General features: G+C 44.5%; 1 protein-coding gene across 1 annotated transcript in view; it reads left to right on the forward strand.

Moving 5' to 3' along the window:
* Positions 1–13592: 13592 nt before the first annotated feature.
* The window catches only part of STK17B (serine/threonine kinase 17b), a 40957-nt gene continuing 35508 nt past the window's right edge, over positions 13593–19041 (forward strand). Inside the window, exon 1 of the mRNA XM_054044663.1 lies at positions 13593–13702. The gene's annotated coding sequence lies outside the window, so the exon portion shown is untranslated. The remainder of the gene's footprint in view (positions 13703–19041) is intronic.

A 19041-nucleotide genomic window follows, 5' to 3' on the forward strand; every position in this document is an offset into this window, starting at 1 on the left:
TTAAAGAGAAGTCTGTGTGCCAATGGTGTTGTAATGGTGGGATACTGTCATTTTAGATTAAATTTTCTGCTGTTGCTCTTGGATTCATAGAATCATAGAACTGGAAGGGACCTTGAGCGGTCCTCTAGTCCAGTCCCCTGTGCTCATGGCAGGACTCAGGATTATAGACCATCCCTGACAGGTGTTTGTCTAACCTGCTCTTAAAAATCTCCAATGATGGAGATTCCACAACCTCCCTAGGGTGGTTAAGCACTGGAATAAATTGCCTGACAGTTAAGAAGTTTTTCCTAATGTCCAATCTAAACCTCCCTTGCTGCAATTTAAGCCCATTGCTTCTTGTCCTATCCTCAGAGGTTAAGAAGACCAATTTTCTCCCTCCTCCTTGTAACATGTACTTGAAAATTATGTCCCCTCTCAATCTTCTCTTTTCCAGACTAAAACAAACCCAATTTTTTCAACCTTCCCTCATAGGTCATGTTTTCTAGACATTTAATCATTTTTGTTGCTCTTCTCTGGGCTTTCTCCAATTTGTCCACATCTTTCCTGAGATGTGGCGCCCAGAACTGGACATGATACTCCAGTTGAGGCCTAATCAGCACAGAGTAGAGCAGAAGAATTACTTCTCATGTCTTGCTTACAACACTCCTGCTAATACATCCCAGAATGTTGTTCGCTTTTTTTGCAACAGTGTTACACTGTTCACTCATATTTAGCTTGCGGTCCACTATGATCCCCAGATCCCTTTCTGCAGTACTCCTTCCTAGGCAGTCATCATTCAGACTTATCATGAAACAGTTTGATCTAAATAAATGATAATTAACTCTCTGTGTTGAGGAATTGATCCCTCTTCCCAATTTCTAGCCAAGATTGGGGCTTGGATAAAGTTCAGTCCAAGGTGATGCTGCCAGGTTGGGTGCAACAGCTGGATGAAATACAAAGGTCATATCTGTCTGCTCATCTGAGGAATTTTGTGTATCTTTTATTACTCTGGTTTACAGTGTGAGCGTCTTGTTGGATCTTTAGTTGTTTCTAGATGCAGAAACTTCTGTTTGGTGAGGATGTTGATATATTTCTGTTTGCAGATGCACCTCAGTGCAGTTATCAATAAGCGTGTCATCTACAGAATAGATTACTGCAGTGTGCTCTACTTGCAGCTACAGCAGAAACCACGTGGTGTCTGTGGTGTCCTGGTGCAAAATGTAACTGCCCACTTAATTAGGGTATTTCTCATGCTTTGACCTAGGATTTGAGATCAGCTGGGTGCTTCTGACACACCCTAGATGTTTGGGAGCTGGGTGCTCTCAGGAGAAGTCCCTTGACTAGAACTTATTCCCCCATCTCAGCCTCACAGAATCCAAAGGCCAGATTCAACCCCTGTGATCGTGGAGATGACCACATTGTAGGGAGTCATCCCAGAGGAAGGCAACTTTAAACTCCAACTGGAGATACATTGAATTAGCACATTTCAGCGAGTCAGGCCCTGGCCCTGCCCAATATGTGTTGTGCTGGCAAGCCAGCTATGCTACCTTGCACCAAACAAAGCTGGGGGAAAGAAGTTAAAAGGAGACTAGAATGTGACAGGGTATAAGATTGGCTACAATTGAAAATATTATGATAGTGGGGACATTATGGGAGACAAACAGATGATAGGGTACCAAACAAAAAAAATGCAAAAGCCAACCAAGGTCTGTCAGACCTAGAGGCCAACCATCGACTAGATGGCCAGACATCGTACATAGGGGCCTGACCAGGCTGGACTTAATGGAGGAACAAGACATGGACAGGAAGGAATGGTGAGACTGTGCTGGTCCCCAGAGTCTGTAAAGATGCTTTTGATAAGCAGAATTCCTATTCAGGCAGTTAGGATAGTACCTGACAATTAAAGACCTCCACCCTAGATTTTATCATAGTATATTTTTTTTAAATGAACTAACCTGATGCATAGATAACAATAAGCATATTTCATGATCCAGCATTATTGTAACCTTCATCCTCCCATTCCTTCTACCCCACCCTCTGTTTATATCTTTGCTGTTTATATCTAATTAAAATTATAAAGTCCTTGGGGAAGAGTCCTGTCAATTATATTTTTCTCTAAAGTGCCATGCATGCCTCCATGGCATGATATAAATAAATATTTAATATTACCACAGTACTCCCATATCTCTTGGCTTTTTAAATGTTTGTTTGGCTTTCAGAACCACAAAGCATAGCAGTTCTGTCCCTGAATGAATGTGAGGAGATACAAACAGCCAAAGAAAGACATAAGCACTGTCATTTACTTTTTTTGGCACCACGTTCTATAATAACCTACATCCTCTTAATTGCAATCATCTTTTAATTTTCACCTTGTGGACCATTTGGTATGTTTGGAATGCTGTTTACTTTTCATACTGTGCAGAGAGCACTCCTAACCAAATGGATCTCTCCATGCATTGCACATTTCTATTTTGTTTGTCAAAGCTACTTGAAATTATTTATAATAAACTAAGTGCATAGGATGATGGTAATAGCTCTATGAGAAGAACCTAGTAAAGATTTAAGACTGTAATAGAATTTTTTCACTATTACTTACAATTCTAAAATCTAGATGGATGGTCCTGAGTGAGTTATGATGTAAAATGTGGCTCTGATTCTTAAAATGTACATTCAAACATTCTATATTTTTCAGAAATGGTTCCACCTTAGCAAAATCATGCATTTTACTTCTGTTGCCTTATTTGTTAAGTTCTGATATAAATATCACCTCCACCGGATGACTAATCCCAGAGTAGGTGATTGTCGTTTCATTCTATATTGCCATGCTTTAATTAAAAAATAACATTAGCCAAATAAGGTTCCAATAATAGTCAGCTGCTGAAAATAAACTACAGCAAAAAAAAATGAAGTAGTTAGCTCATTTATCACTGGAGTTAAAATTTCACATTACATTAATGTTATTGCTCTTACACCAAAGATAGAACAAAAATAAAAGTCTGCAAATTCTAGAGCAACTGCTTAGATTGCGTCTCACAAAGGGAACTCAACTTGGCAACCAATCAAATCAGTCACAGACATTTTAGAACTGTTTAAAAGATTCAACTGGTTTCAAAAAGCCCTTAGAGCCACTGTATGTCCTCAGAAACGCTCTTGTAAACCAAAATGAAGCTTTTATATCTTCAACTTTTATTTGTCTTCCCAAGCAATGAGCAATAAAGCCCTGAATAGTCACCACATAATTTTTTTTTAAACTATTATTCATATGGGTCTTTCCTATGTGGTTATTTCCTGATGTGACGATTACTAAATGCAAAGTAATAGCTCTCTCACTCTTTGAAATGTGCAGATCCAAGTGCTATTCCAATGAGGTCCTGCATATTGTTCTGGGCTCACTCATACAAGCACTAGAATAAATTGTCAGAGATTACTGAGTAATTCTTGTGACTGACTCTTCAATGACATGGCTTCTTTAGCCTATAACACAGTGAGAGAACCATAATCGAATACAACTTATGTTGACATGGTTAGGCCCAGTCCCCACATGATAGCTATGGGTTGAATGTCTTGTCTGACAAGAAACTGCATTACAACTAGACAAGGAAGAGAATGTTGCAGGCATGTGTTTTCCGTGTAGTATACAATACAGTAACTCTTCGCTTAACGTTGTAGTTATGTTCCTGAAAAATGCGACTTTAAGCGAAACGACGTTAAGCGAATCCAATTTCCCTATAAGAATTAATATAAATAGGGGGGGTTAGGTTTCAGGGAAATCTTTTTCACCAGACCAAAAACTATATATTATATAGATATATACACAGTATACGTTTTAATCAAACAATTTAATACTGTTCACAGCTATGATGATTGTGAAGCTAGGTTGAGGTGGTGAAGTTAGAGGGTGGAAGAGGGAGGGATATTTCCCAGGGAATGCCTTGCTGCTAAATGATGAACTAGCATTCGGCTGAGCCCTCAAGGGTTAACACATTGTTGTTAAGGTAGCCTCTCATACAAGGCAGCACGAACACGAGGGAGAGGAGACAGCATAGCAGACAGAGACAGACACACACCTTGTGTGTGGGGGAGAGATGCACACTGCCCCTTTAAGTAAACTGACCCACTCTTAAGTGCATTGTCTTTTTAAGTGGATCAGGAAGTTGAGACAGCAGCTGCTGCCCCAAGCTCTCTGTCTGTCTCCAGCTGTTTCCCCTCTCTGCTCTATATGGAGAAGGGATAGGAAGGGTGCAGGGGGAGGGGGACACCCTTACATTAGGCCCAGTCCCCACATGATAGCTATACCTCCCTTCCTCCCCTGTACAGCAAGCAGGAGTCTCTGGATGCAGCTCCAAGGCAGAGGGGAGGAGCAGCACATGGTAGTGGGGGGAGGGACAGCTGAACTGTCTTGATAGCCTGCTGGGAGGCTACAGCACAGGGAACTTAGGGGAGCGGAGAGCTGATAGGAGGGCTGCCGGTCCACCCTGGTTCCAAGCCCCCACCAGCTAGCTGCAACGGGCTGCTCTTCCTGCAAGCAGTGGACAAAGCAGGCGGCTGCCAAATGACGTTAGAAGGGAGCATTGCACAACTTTAAACGAGCATGTTCCCTAATTGATCAGCAACGTAACAACAAAACAACGTTAACCAGGATGACTTTAAGTGAGAAGTTACTGTATCTCAGAGACCAATGTGCATTTTTGCAGCCATGCATCTCCCATAATTGTGCTGTGTGGTGGGTAGGATGACCAGACCGCAAATGTGAAAAATCGGGACTGGGTGGGGGGTAATAGGAGCCTATATAAGAAAAAGACCATAAAATCGGGACATCTGGTCACCCTATGTGTGGGGGCTATTTCTCTCCTGTCCACAGTTTCAGGAGGCAGTTCAAAGCTGTAGCACAGCGTGTGCTAGCCATGCCCCATTCTCCAGCCTGCTGCAGATCTTTTGCCTCTGTGGCATCAGTCAGTGGCACTTGTCTTTGCTCCTGATTTTTCCTACACCTTTTTTTCCTTTTGAGGACAATAGGGGCAGTCTTTTTTGTTCTCTCCTCCACTCCTTGACCAGGTATTTAGCAGCACATGGCTGAAGCCACCTAGAGTCCCTGCTGCAGCACTTCTCTGCCAAGCTCCTCTGGCCCCTTTCAGGAATGACAGAGCAGCTGTAATCCACACACCTTCTGGGTTTGGTGTTCTGTCGCATCTAGTGGCACCGAGACCACTGAGAGAGCAATTAATGAGTCTGCTCTACAGCCTTAGCTAACAGGTAGCTCCTGCGGTAAAGGCTCATGTACTAAGCTCCAGAGGTCCCTGGTTCGATCCTGCCCGCTGATGACTAGGGGGGGTCTGTCGGTGTTACACAGGCAGACAAGCATGAGGCTAAACTTAAAATATGCTTCATCTGTGAGGCAGCTTTAACAGCCTCTACAGAGGACAAATCATGCCTGGCCTGTTTTCAGCAGCTGACCCTAGTACTGTTCGGGCGTGGACCTGTGTGTCAGACAGGTATGTTCGTACCCTTATCCCTCCCAAGAAGCTGCACTCCACCACAGAAAAGCCTGACCAGAAAACACAGAGCTTCTTCCTGTTCTGCTCTAAGGATTCAGCCAGCCCTGGGAGTAGATCTTGTGGCAACTCAGGAGCATAAGAATAAAATTCTAGCAGGGCTTCTGGTACCACCACAAGCCCTGAGATGGGTCCTAAGTGCCAGGGCCAGCTCCAGGCACCAGCTTACCAAGCAGGTGCTTGGGGCAGCCACTTCAGAGAGGGGTGGCACGTCCAGCTGTTCGGCGGCAATTCGGCAGACGGTCCCTCACTCCTGCTCGGAGTGAAGGACCTCACGCCGAATTGCCGCTGCAATCACGGCTTTCGTTTTGTTTTGTTTTGTTTGGCTGCTTGGGGCAGCCAAAACCCTGGAGCCGGCCCTTCTAAGTGCTCTGAAGAGAGAAGCAGGGCTCACAGTCAGTCCCCTTCCTCCCAGTTTGAGTCAGGAATTTCTGACAGTCTCCATCCCCCAACCTGGGAGAGTGGGAGTCTACAAGGGAGAACTCTGAGGGAGAAATTTCTTGAGGTCTCTAGTCCCTATATGAAATAATAATCATTAATAAAAACAAAAAGGGTATTTGCCCTCTGACTCAGATACTTCCTCCTCTACCAAGGAAGGAGAGCTATCAGACTCTGATTCTGAGTAGGATACAGACAAAATACAAGAAGTTTCCCACCACCATCCTCTAGCAGTTTGAAACGATAGGAAAATAGTTGTATCCCCAATCCAGTTCCAAGCCTCAGAGCAAATACCTCCCTTCCAAACCTCTCCTGAGGCGCAATTCCCCTGCACCCATCTTTGAGGAAGTAATCCGGGAGAAGTGGAAATTTCCTAAAAAGGGTAAACCTATTAATAGGCATGTTCTCAGATTCTACAAGCTGCAAGAGCCAAAGTATGCTCTCACAGATTTGCCTAAGGTTGATGCAGCTGTGGCATTTCTAGCAAAGGATATGGTTATTCCTTCCGAAAGGGACATTTCCCCATAATGATCCAATGGATAGGAAGGTTGAAGCAATCCTTACAAGGGACTTTGGTGCTTCCTTAACCACCCTCAGAGCATCTCTGGCAGCCAAGTGCTTTGTTCAAGCCACATGACTGGAGGACCTTACAGCCCTTAGGGGCAGAGACTAACCCAGTTTTAAGTCTATACGTAACAAAACCTCCTTATCGTGAGCATTTGTGGCTGATGCTTCAATGGATGCTATGAGTTTTTTTGCCGGGCCATAGAATGTAGATCACTAGCCAGGAGACACATATGGCTTTGTCCATGGAACGTAGATACTCACTCCAAACAAGTCCTGTGCTCCTCTAAATTTACAAGATCTCTCCTCTTTGGAAAAAAATTGGACAAGATAGTGCCTGAAAACACTGCCAATCCTAAACAGTCTCTCCCCTCTCTACTCAATGCTTTAAAAAGGGACTACAAGGCCACTGTCAGACAGACACACTCGCAGAGGTTTCAAAGGAAAGATGAAAAGATATGTCAAGGCAAAACTTTGGAATTGAGGAGTGAAAACCTAGAGATATGCCTGCATCATCCAAGGGCTCATTATGACAATGGGCGAATGTGCCTCTGCCGAGTCTGCCCAGACCTGAGCTTGGGAGCCATGATTTCCCACTTTCTAGATGACTGGTTTGCTTCTACCACAGACAGTAAGGGATAATGTATCAGAGATACTCCCTGGAGGTAAGGGCTCCACCCCATCCCTTCTTCATCCAGTCTCCCATCACCAGCAACACTGCCATGTGCAAGCTTGTCCATAACAAGTTCTCCCATCTCTTGGACAGAGGAGTGATAGGAGTTCCCCCCAAATAGTTCTTAGGGTTTTACTCCATCTTCTTAATTGTTTTAGAAGTGCACCAAAGGAGTCAGGGTCATCCTCGACCTCAAAAGACTCACTAAATGGATGAAGAAAACAAAGTTACAGCTGGAGAACCTAGCTTTGATAGTGACATCCCTGTTTTAAGGGGACTTCCTAACCTCAGTGGATGTTGCAGATGTGTACCTCCACAATCCAGTGCACCCCTGCTACTGCAGGTTTCTGAGATTTGCTTACAACATAGATTTCTACCAGTACTGAACACTGCCGTTCAATCTCTCGTTAGCCCACTGGGTATTTACAAACATGCTGGTGGTGACCATAGCCAGACTCAGATCCCAGGTATTCACCTGTATCCCTTTCTGGGTGACTTCTTAATCCAAATCCTATGCCAGACAACAGCACACAGTGCCACGATCCAGACTCTGAATCTTCTACAAGTGCACCGATTCATGATAACACTAAGAAAAGTTCCTTGATTCCCTTGACAAGGATTATTCACCTGGATGTAGAGATAGACACATCCGTAGCACAGATCTACCCATCACTTGACATGTTCCAGAAGATTCAGGATCTGATATTCATGCTGGTTAAGTGCAGGAGCCCAACCATAGCTTAGTGCCTTCAACTACTGGGCCTTCTGGTCTTGGGCACAGAGGTCACCCCATGGGTGAGATCACACCTCCACTGCCTCCAAGCTTTGCTTCTGAAAGTATAGGACCATTCTGGAGCACATTCAAGATCAGGTACTGATCCCGAACCAGGTCAGCAACTCCCTGAGACAGTGGACAGTCCTGGGCAGCATCCACAGGGATCTCTCCATAAGCCTTCTAGACCCTCAGGTTCTCACCATCAATACCAGTCTTGAAGGATGGAGAGCACCTCTGGGACCCAGAAGGTGCAGGGTATCTGGACCCCTGGGGAAAGGAACCACAAGTATTCAGAGCAGTCAAACTAACTCTTCTGAGATTCTAGAGCCATGTGCAAGTGCCACATCGTGGTCCAGTCAGTCAACATGGCCGTGGTTGCACATACAAACCTGAATACTGCCTGCAGTTCTGGTCTCCCCATCTCAAAAAAGATATTAGAATTGGAAAAGGTACAACGAAGGACAACAAAAATGATAAGGGTATAGAATAGCTTCCATTTGAGGAGAGGTTAAACAGACTGGGGCTGTTTATTTTAGAAAAGAGACAACCATGGATATGATAAAGGTCTGTAAAGTCATGAATGATGTGGATAAAATAAACAAGAAAGTATTATTTATCCCTTCACATAAACAAAAGAAGTAGGGGTCACCCAATGAAATTAATAGACGGCAGATTTAAAGCAAACATAAGAAAGTACTTCTTCACACAACGCACAGCCAACCTATGGAACTTGCTGCCGGGGATGTTGTGAAGGCCAAAAGTATATCTGGGTTAAAAAAAAATTTTTTTAGGGAGGATAAGTCCATTGATGGCTATTAGCCAAGATGGTCAGGGATGCAACCCCGTGCTCTGAGTGTCCCTAAACCCCTGACTGCTAAGCCTTGACTGGATGATCGGGGATGGATCACACTATAATTTCCCTGTTCTGTTCATTCCCTCTGAAGCATCTGGCACTGGCCACTGTTGGAAGACAGGATCCTGGGCTAGATGGACCATTGATCTGACTCAGTATGGCCAGTCTTATGTCCTTAACCAAGGAAGGACAAGGAAAGTAGGTCTATGTGCAGAAGCAATGGAGAAAACTGAGTGGGCAAAAATTACTCTTCCTTTCTTAAAGGTGATCCACTTCAAAGGAGAGCTGAACCCAAAGGCAGATGGGCTCAGTCATTGCAATATAACAACTCAGAATGGTGCCTAAACCACTGACACTGTCTTCCTTCAGCAGAGCTGTTTGCCAATTGCAAGAATGCAAAACAATCAAAATACTTTATCAGACCTTGCAGACCCCAAATCTGTGGGGACAGATGCCCTGTCACACAGATAGCCTGAAGGCTTGCTATATTCCTTCCTGCACTTACCTGTCATAGAGAAAGTAATCAAAAAGTTCAGGCAAGAAGAAGCAAGGGTGATTGTGCTAACTCTGCACTGGCCAAGGAGACCCTGGTTCTTTTACATCATAGAACTCAAAGCTGAAACCACCATTGCAGCTACTGTGAGGCCAGACATCCTTTAATAAAGACCATTCGCCTATCTGGACCTGGATCATTCATCCATCTGGACCCAGACCATTTTCATCTGGCAGCCTGACTGTTGGAAGGGAAGTGTTAGCTGTGCTTGCCCTATCTTCCAACATGATAGGGACTCTGCAGTCTTCTAGGAGAGCTTCCATACTAAAAGCCTATTATTTCATCTGGGCCAAATTCAGTGCTTGATGTCAAGAGTAGAGACTAAATCCAGTTACTCTAGACTTCCTTCAAGGAGGAGTGATTAAAAGACATCAGCCAAGCACCATAGCACACAAGGTGTCAGCCTTCAGTAGCATACTGTTTTGCAGGATCTTAGGACTCCCTGGTCAAAAACCCTGAATTATCCAGGTTTCTCAGAGCAGACAGACTGGCCAGACCAGAAGTCAGACCAAGCTTCCATAAGTGGGACCTACCACTGGTGCTGAAAGCCCTAACCACCCATCCCTTTGAACTTCTAACATCTGTATTATCATTTTACCTCTCCATCAAAATCTGGTATGGTCGCCATCACGTCTACCAGATGAGTTTCAGAACTGGATGCCTTATCTGTGCAGGAACCTTACTGCACATTCTATGATGATAAGGTGTTGCTAAGACCTCCAGTAATGTTCTTGCCTAAAGTAAATTATCTTGTTTATGCCTCACAGGAGATTTTCCTCTCTTCATTCTGTCCAAAGCCACAGCAACCAACTCAGAAGCTATGGCACACCTTGAATGTCAGATGAGCACGAAAGATTTATATCAAGCACACAGAATCCACAAGGAGTTTGTTTCCTTTCACTCAAGGTGTCAGGGCCTTAAAGTAACCAAGCTAGCCCTGGCCAGATGGATCAGACTGTGTCCTTGAGTTCTACTAGGCATCCAGTGTGGCTGTTCCAGAAGGAAATCCTATGGCAATCTCAGGGGCTGAAAGAGCATAAGCTTCTATTGCAGAGCAGCAACCTGGACATCAATTAACACCTTTATCAGATGCTATTAAGTGGATTTTCTGTCTTCCTGAGGCCTGCTTTGGCAGGAGGGTACTGCAGGAGGTGGTCCAGTAATAACCTTGCCATCTGAGCAATCCTGAAGGGTTTATTTTCTGTTTGTTCTCTTATCCCTCCCCATTCCTGTCCACTGCTTGCTACTTCCCACATGTAGCAGAATTGTGGGAGATGTTAGCAGAATGGAAAATTTCTTACCCAATAATTTCCTTTCTGCTAGCAGCATCTGCCCACCCTGGACAGCTCTCCAACTATTTGGATAGTTACCATATAAACGAGGACTTACTGTACATAGTTACTTGGTTAGCATTGGAATTATTATTACTAATTATTTTCTACAAATTTTTGGAATAGTCCATATGTTGCAGAACTGTGGGTGACTCTGCTTGCAGAAAGGAAATGATCAGGTAAGAAAATGTCCAATCCACAATACTGAATGATTTTGCCTAGACTTGACCTTCCATGATTCAAATGATATGACCTCCAACTGGAGTGCTATGCACTTTTTGGCATCCTCTAGTGGTCTTCACCTAATATTTCCTCCATAACATTGTCATTTTTTATTCTTTCCAAGTTCTAGGACTCCAATGCTACCATTTGTGTACATATTGTTAAACCTCATTCAATATTAAGATTAAAAATGATTAACTGACAAGGGAATATATGATATATTCTGTATGGGAAGAATACTTTAGTGGATCTAGTACAGGGGTCACAACCTTTCAGAAGTGGTATGCCGAGTCTTCATTTATTCACTCTAATTTAAGGTTTCGAGTGCCCGTAATACATTTTAACGTTTTTAGAAGGTCTCTTTCTATAAGTCTATAATATATAACTAAACTATTGTTGTATGTAAAGTAAATAAGGTTTTTAAAATGTTTAAGAAGCTTCATTTAAACTTAAATTAAAATGCAGATCTTATCAGTTTAGTGTGATCCTTGCTCTTGCTTTTCCTCGCTTAGTTTTCCAATGTCTGGCACGTATTTGGATACTTTAAGCTGCACACAGGCTTCTGAGCAATCAGTTGTTAACCGGCCCTGAGAGGGACAGAGGACAGATTTCATGTGTGAAAAATCCTGTTCACACAGGTATGTGGATCCAAATGCTGAAAGCACTGCAAACGCAATTTTCTTCAAACAGTTAAATTTCACTGGCAGGGACGTCTAGCAGGTCAGAATAGAGGCCCCGTTATCTTCGTGGTAGCTTTAAGTGCACTCTGTAGATCGCCAAACTTTGATGCCCACAATTCTGAGCTTTTTAACTGAATGAGCTGCATTTTGAAATCAACACCCATCCACTGAAATACAGACAAATCCAAGTTGCTTTCGTTGAAGTTTTCAGGTTTAATTAGAAAAGAAAGCATTGGGCCAAATTGCTGGAAATCTTGAAATCTGTCAGAAAATTCTGATTCCAGTTCTTGCATGTACATTCTAATCTCAACGTCAAATGCAGTGCGCTGTTCCACGTGGTGTGATAGTGATGTAAGCAGCAAATCAGGACGTAAAAATATCCCAGCACAGTGGCACTGGAACAATTTTTAAGGTGGGGGTGCTGAGCTGCGCCCCCCTCTTGCCCCTGTCTGCACCCCTCACTGCCCCAGGCTGGGGCCGGCGGCAGCAGAGCCCCCGGCCGGTGGCCAGAACCCCAGGTCAGCAGCAGAGCCCCCTGGACTGGTGGCCGGGGCCAGCAGCAGGCTGAGTGGGGCCGGCCGCCGGAACCCCAGCTGGCAAGGGGCCAGTGGCCGGAACCTCGGGCCAGCAGTGGAGTCCCCGGGACAGTGGCCGGGACCCGGGGCCGGCGGACGGAACCCAAGCTGGCAGCTGATACCCCAGGACAGCAGCAGAGCCCCCGGGACCGGTGGCCAGGACCAGGGCAGCGTGAGTGCCACTGAAAATCAGCTTGCATGCCACAGGTTACCTACCCCAATCTAGTACTATACACATAGCAAGTATGGAGGGGAGGAGTTACCAGTTCTTCTGCTTTATCTCCAGAAGCTTTGGAAACATGCCCCTCAGCTATTGCATTTGCACACGTGTAACCAATAAAAAAGTAAATAAGTAAAAGGAAAGAATGTATAGTAATCACTGTCTTCAACTTCCCTCCACGAGAGTAGGGAAATGAAGTGGTGGATAAAGTTTTAAAAGACTTTGGACCCAATCAACAGGCACTAAGTCAACGAAGCTACAGCGACGACATACAGTAAGTCGGGGTACCGCCCTTCAGTCTTAAATGCCTTAAAAAACAATTCAGTTTTTAAAGTGGCTGCATCATTTCTTCTCTGAGGGTCTAAATGGCAGGGCTCATGATGTAGTGTTATCTTCCTTGGGATAGTCTCCCTAACTAGCAAGATGCAGGTTAATAAAGCTACATTTGCTACTTGTTTTTTAGTGATTTTCTGTTCCCTTACTAGTTCCTGAGCGGGTTTGATATTTCCCTGAATATATCAGGGAAATCAGAGGTGACCTGACAATGTAAATCTCAGTGAGTTGATATGACGGCATGTAGGAGCTACCTGTGAGGGGGGCAAAAGTGTGGGAGGGGACATAGAAATGTGGTGAACAAAGGGTGGAAGAAAGAGGATCTACCAGGAAGATTTAAAATGGGGCAAGTCCCCTTCTCCACAAAGCTGCTGGTAGTGGTTTTTCCAGTCCAAGCCTTGCCTTTCCTCCCACTCAGCCCGAGTTACACCATGGTCCTGTGTACTAGCAAAGAATGCTGTCATACCATCGGCAGCATCACCTCTGCCTCTGGCGAGCACTGGGTCAGCTTCCTCCCTGGGGCCAGTAACTCCCAGCCAGTGGGGCAGAGCTGATACTAAACTCTTGCACTGCCGGGGCTGCCTGGCCCTTTGGCCCCATGTGCTCTGATCCCTCTCGCGTGCCTCCATTTCCCCATCATCCCTCTGTCCCACTCCCTCGCCCCTAGGGCTTCCCATCGCATGCCTTCGAAAGTGAGGGGCTCCCATGGCCCTTCCCCATGCGAGGGAGTTCCTGCCAATCACTGAGGGAAGGCCCCGCCCACAGCCGGCGCGGATTGGCTCTATGCTAGCGGGAGAGGCGGGGCTGTAGGGCCGGCGCCGTTGCAGCTGTAGCCGCCGGGTTGCGCTTTTCAAACGCCAACTGTGCGGGCTGCGGTTGGGGCGCCGGGCCGTGCCGAGCGCGAGGGCGGCGCCGTCCGTTTGTGGGGGCGCGTGAGGAGCGGGGCGCTTCGCGGTAAGTGCCCGGGAGACTCTGGCCACTGCGCGGATGGGACACTCCGAGACGGGGGGCGCCTCCATGCTGCCCCCGGCCGGGGTCTCTCCCCGAGAGCCACCGACGCGGGTGGCCCCTTCCTCCTTCTGCGGCTGGGGGAGCCCCCGCGGCGTAGGGTCGGGGCGGGAGCAGCCGGAGCGTCGCTAAGCCTGGGGCGAGTGGCGCCCAGCCCTGTCACCCTGCCGGGGGGTGGCACCCGCCCGAGGAACCGGCGGCACAACGCTCGCCGCAGGCTCGGTGACTGCCAGGGGGCTCCCTAGCCGAGGGCAGCCGGGCGGGCCGTTCTCCCACGCACGCTGCTCCCTCAGTGCCCACCTGCGGGCGACTCGCCCCTCGCCCTCCCAGCAGCGCGCCCCGGGCCCGCGGGGCTCAGCCGTAGCGCTCGGAGAGGCGGCCCGGAGGAAGAACCTCTCGGGCCGAGCGCCGGTCTCTGAAACGCCTTAGGTGCCGCTCCTGGTAGGCCCTTGTCAAGACTAGTGAGTGCTGCGCCGCTGGCGAGTTGAGACCGAGGTGGGAAGAGGGGCGGGTTGGGGTTAAGCGCTGTTATGCTCAGTATTGAAGAGACGTTGCGAACAGTGGAGGAGTCCGGGCCTTTCTACTTAGTTCCGTCCTTTCCACCCAGGAATTACTCCTGTGTTTTTAGCTGTTACTGGCACGTGAAGTGGGCAACGCGGGCCTAAAATAAAGGGTAAAACAAAACTTAGCAGAGGATGGGGCTTGGTGTGAGGCAGGGTTAATGACTTTACCATCTGGGAAGCTTTTTGTAACCATAATTCCCTACAGTACTCCACAGCAGCAAGAGAAGCCCTTGCCTGTGAGAGTTCTGGACATCATTTTAAGGCTATGGACGTTGTGGGTCATACTTCTTACTCCCTTGAGAATGCACTCAGACACTCTTCTAATTCTAGACATACCATTTCATATGCTGTCCTGATGTAGTTCACAAATGCTGAAACTGCAGCTTCCCAGCTCCGAATAGAGCTTTCTTTTTTTTTTTTTTAACATCTTTCATTAGTTTTAGTTGGATAAATAACATTTTGTTGTATTTTCTCAGGTTTTTTACCTACTCCCTCAACTCATGCTTGAAATATGTCTAACACTAGCAAAAAAATGAAATGCTTGAACCTTTATGTTTAAAAATGTTTTGTTACTCTTAATTTTTCTTTTTGAAGACATTAAATTTATATAAATTTTAAATTTTCTTTACTTAACTGCCCTTGTTTCCATTGGAGTTGAAAAAACTGTGCCTGATCCTGTGAACACATTGCATATTTGTCCTGCCTTGAGTGCAGGGGACTGGACTAGGTGACCTATTGAGGTCCTACACTTCTATGACTTTTGTGATTTCACAGTCCTACATGTGCAGATTTGGGTCATCATGTGGCATCTCTGTTTTCTTGTACCAATATCATGTGATGATATTTGGCATTATTCTGTGGCTTACTTTTTAAATTTAGTTTGTTTCCCCACTGGCTCTTCAGTAGCAGAGCATAAGACAATATTCTTACATGAACAGTGGTGTGCTTTTTCCCCCCTTCATATTCTCAAGTAACTACTATTTTTGTAAAAGCTGCATTTGTTATCTGGTCATAATGTAAAAGGAATGCCAAAGTTGGCACAATTTAACTTTTAAAAAGTGTTTAATCCTAAATATATTTACAAAACTGTAGATATGTCTCTACAATTTCTAAAATTCTAGTGAAAAAACTCACACTGCAAGTTTGAAACCAAAACAATGCAGTACTAAGAACCTCAAAGTGAAACTACAGTTTGTTCCATTTGGGCTATTAAAGTTTAAAGCCAGTATAAGTAGTGACAAATTGGATTTTCAACATTATTTCACTTTCATAATCTAAGTTGCTATTACTAAAATGGATAAATAAAGACTTGTTTATAACATAACACTTTTGAAGTTGTCTTTTAATATGTTGTGTTTGGCCTAAATTGTGTTCCCTTTATATTTTAATTAAAAAACTTGACAAAACTTTTAAACCATGACACAGACTTCTTTGAAGAATCCTCAAGCTAGATTTAATGAGTGTTATTTCTCATAGCCAATAAATACGAGTCAAAGTAGTTCCATTCTGAATGTATAAATTCAGAGAACTGGTGATTTCACACTATTGATGTGAATGTGTTCGATATGAACGATAACTGGTTTGAAGGAGATGAAGATACGATATTTCTTTTGTTGTTTCCCTCCTCCACCCCCAAATTGGAAGATAAACTGCTGACACTGAAGTTGTTTAATCATCTATTCATAGAAATGTAAGGCTGGAAGGGACCTAAAGAGGTTTTCTAGTCCAGCCCTCCTCACTGAAGCAGGACCAAATGTGCTAGATCATCCCTGATAAGTGTTTGTGTCATATGTTCTTAAAAACTCCCAATGATGGGGATTCCACAATCTCATTTAGTAACCTATTCCAGTACTAAGCTATCCTGATAGTTAGAAAAATTTTCCTCATATGTAACCTAAATCTTCCTCACTGTAGATTAAGCCCATTGCTTTTTGTATTACCTTTAGTGGACATTGAGAACAGCTGAAAACTGTCCTTTTTATAACCGCCCTTAACACGCTTTAAGACTGGCAGGTACCCGCTCAGTCTCTTATCAAGACTAAAACATTCCCAGTTTTTTTAACCTTTCCTCGTTGTTCTCCTCTGGACTCTCGCCAGTCTGTTCACATGTTTCTTAAAGTGTGTTGCCTATAACAAGACACAGTATTCAAGCTGAGGCCTCTACAGTACCGAACAGAGCAGGACTATTACCTCCCATGTCTTACACATGACATTCCAGTTAATATGCCCCAGGATGTTAGGTTTTTTATTATTATTTTGCAGCTGCATCATTATTGGCTCACATTCAATTTGTGAGCCATTATTACCCCCAATTGCTTTTAGCAATACTACCACCTAGTCAGTTAATCCCCATTTTGTAGTGATGCATTTGATTTTTTTTTTTTCCTTTCTAAGTGTAGCACTTTGCACATATCTGCATTGAATTTCATCCTGTAGATTGCAGAATAATTCTCCAGTTTGTCAAGGTCATTTTGATTTCTAATCCTTTTAATCAAAGTGCTTGCAACTCCTCCCAGCCACAGGTTTTTTTGAAGCATACTCTCCACTCCATTATCTGAGTCATAATGAAAATATCGAATGGTACTGGACTCGAGGCAGACCCCTTCGAGACTCCACTAGATACTGTTGAACTTTCAAAAATAGTCTTAGACATTTCTATTGATTTACATTTTTAACTGTTCAAAAACATGTTTTAACTTTATTTGGTTTTTTTGTTTGTTTGCTATTGTCCTTAAGTAACCCTGTTCAGATCTTGCATCACGCTTACCATACTGTATGAAAGATCGCTACTTGCTGTTCTATGGCTTTGGCATAACTGTGTATCCTTCAACAAGCAGTGAGTAATTGAGAGACTTATTCTATTAGTGCAGCCTGAATATCTCAAATGCCCTCATTTCAATAACCTTGATGTCTATATAAAGACATCTAAATTTAAAGTGAGGCCCGAGTACTGCAATTGGATCCATGTGCCGGATCCTTTTTGCCTTCCTTGGTAGTCTCCTCAGGTGCACGGGTCAGCCTGTGCAGACTTGATTGCAGTATCAGCATTTACATGTTCAACTTAAATTTTTGTTTCGGATGTTAAAAACCAAACATTAAGATATTCAGAGTAGCATAGAAACTGGTTTGCAATGACTCCTCAAATTATGTCAAAGACTCTTATTGCATGCATTTATACTGCTTCACATGGTTTAGAACATATTTTCCCCTGAAATAGGCTGGATGTTTCAGTCTTTAAAATTTAGGAAGGGCAGTTTGAAGGATGGGCTATAAAAAAGGGAATGGGGTTGAGCGCTGGCTGCCTCAGTCTCTTCCAACTGCAGAGGCAAAGAGACCAGAAAGCTTACCAGGTTCATGGACTCAGGTTTGTCAGAATGGAGTGTTCCCAGTGATACATCTGCCTTAGTTTAGCTAGGTTTTACTTAGCTAGGTCTCTGTGTTTCTTGTTGTGTTTTTTATTTTTTTTGTCTAAGGCTATTAGTGCCCTGGCATGAGTACTTGGTTCTGATACATTGGAACTGGAGACAGAGAAACCAGAGTTTGAGATGTGCATTTTGTCTTGCTGTTTCTTTCTGCTTTGGATGCACATATGCATCATCTTGCCTGCTTGTATTGATGTGGAGGAAGGTCATCTAGTTTCTTGTTGTTTCATATGCAACACTTTTGACTCTGGGACCAGAAAGGAGCATCAGAATCTCTTCCAACCTATGCTGTCGTAGGAACCATCACTGGTTAAACCTTCCAGGTCTGAAATGCAGGTCTCTGTAAGTGCTGGAAGACCAGACTCAGCTCTGACCCCCAGGTTAAAAAGTCTGGCAAGGTTCCAGGACAGTTAGATTTGCCCCAAGCCAAGGAGTCTAAGGTGCTGGTCACTGTGAATTGGTGGAGGTTGGCTGTGGCAGAGCATAAAAGCTTGGCCTCACATGTGTCAGATGAAAGAGCCAGTCCTTGAGAGCATAGCCTTAATGTTCCAGCACTTCTGGATGTGCATATTGAAGTGCAAAAGCAATCCTATGCAGAAATCAGAGCTACAGCAAAGGGTGACATTGAGTGCCAGGGCCATATTATGGAACCATACCCTGCCCCAGATTCAAGGCCATCAGTTCAATGCCTGAAATCTCATTTTAAGTTGCTTGCTGCTGCTTTGGAGCCATTGATTCTTACTGGAAACATAGTTACTGTGATGGCTCAGGTTCATTGCATCAAGCCACTGGAACATCCTCATTTTAATCTGCCCCTCATGCTGCACTGGATATGGGCTGTTTGTGTTTGTGTTTTTAAGGAAAGCTGCGGGTCGCAGCTGGTTTTTTCTTTTCCTTTTGCAGGAAAGAACATTTTTCCATTTATGTGGATAAACCCATTTTCCTAGCAACATAAATCTCACCAGAGAAGTTTGAACTTCCTCCTGAACACCTATTGGTTTTCCAGGAAATGTCTCACCCTTTGAGCTGTTTGCTTAATCAAGCCATTGTTCTCACCATTGGAAGCCCTCTCAGTCTATGCTTTGATCTGGAATTGAGCCACAATCAGCCTGATAGCTTTCCTGGCCTTTCCCCTTCAAGGAAATGGATCAGAGATACTCCAGAGTAGCATGAAGACTCTTGGTTCCAACCTTCCAAACCATGGTATCACCCTTCTTAATCCGAGGAATTTTAATAAGAAATTCCCTACTGAGTATTGACGTGACTGAGAGGTACCACGATGGTGAGGTTTCTAAGGCAC

This window comes from Malaclemys terrapin, chromosome 11 (assembly GCF_027887155.1).
Source record: "Malaclemys terrapin pileata isolate rMalTer1 chromosome 11, rMalTer1.hap1, whole genome shotgun sequence".
In the NCBI taxonomy this organism is placed as follows: domain Eukaryota; kingdom Metazoa; phylum Chordata; order Testudines; family Emydidae; genus Malaclemys; species Malaclemys terrapin.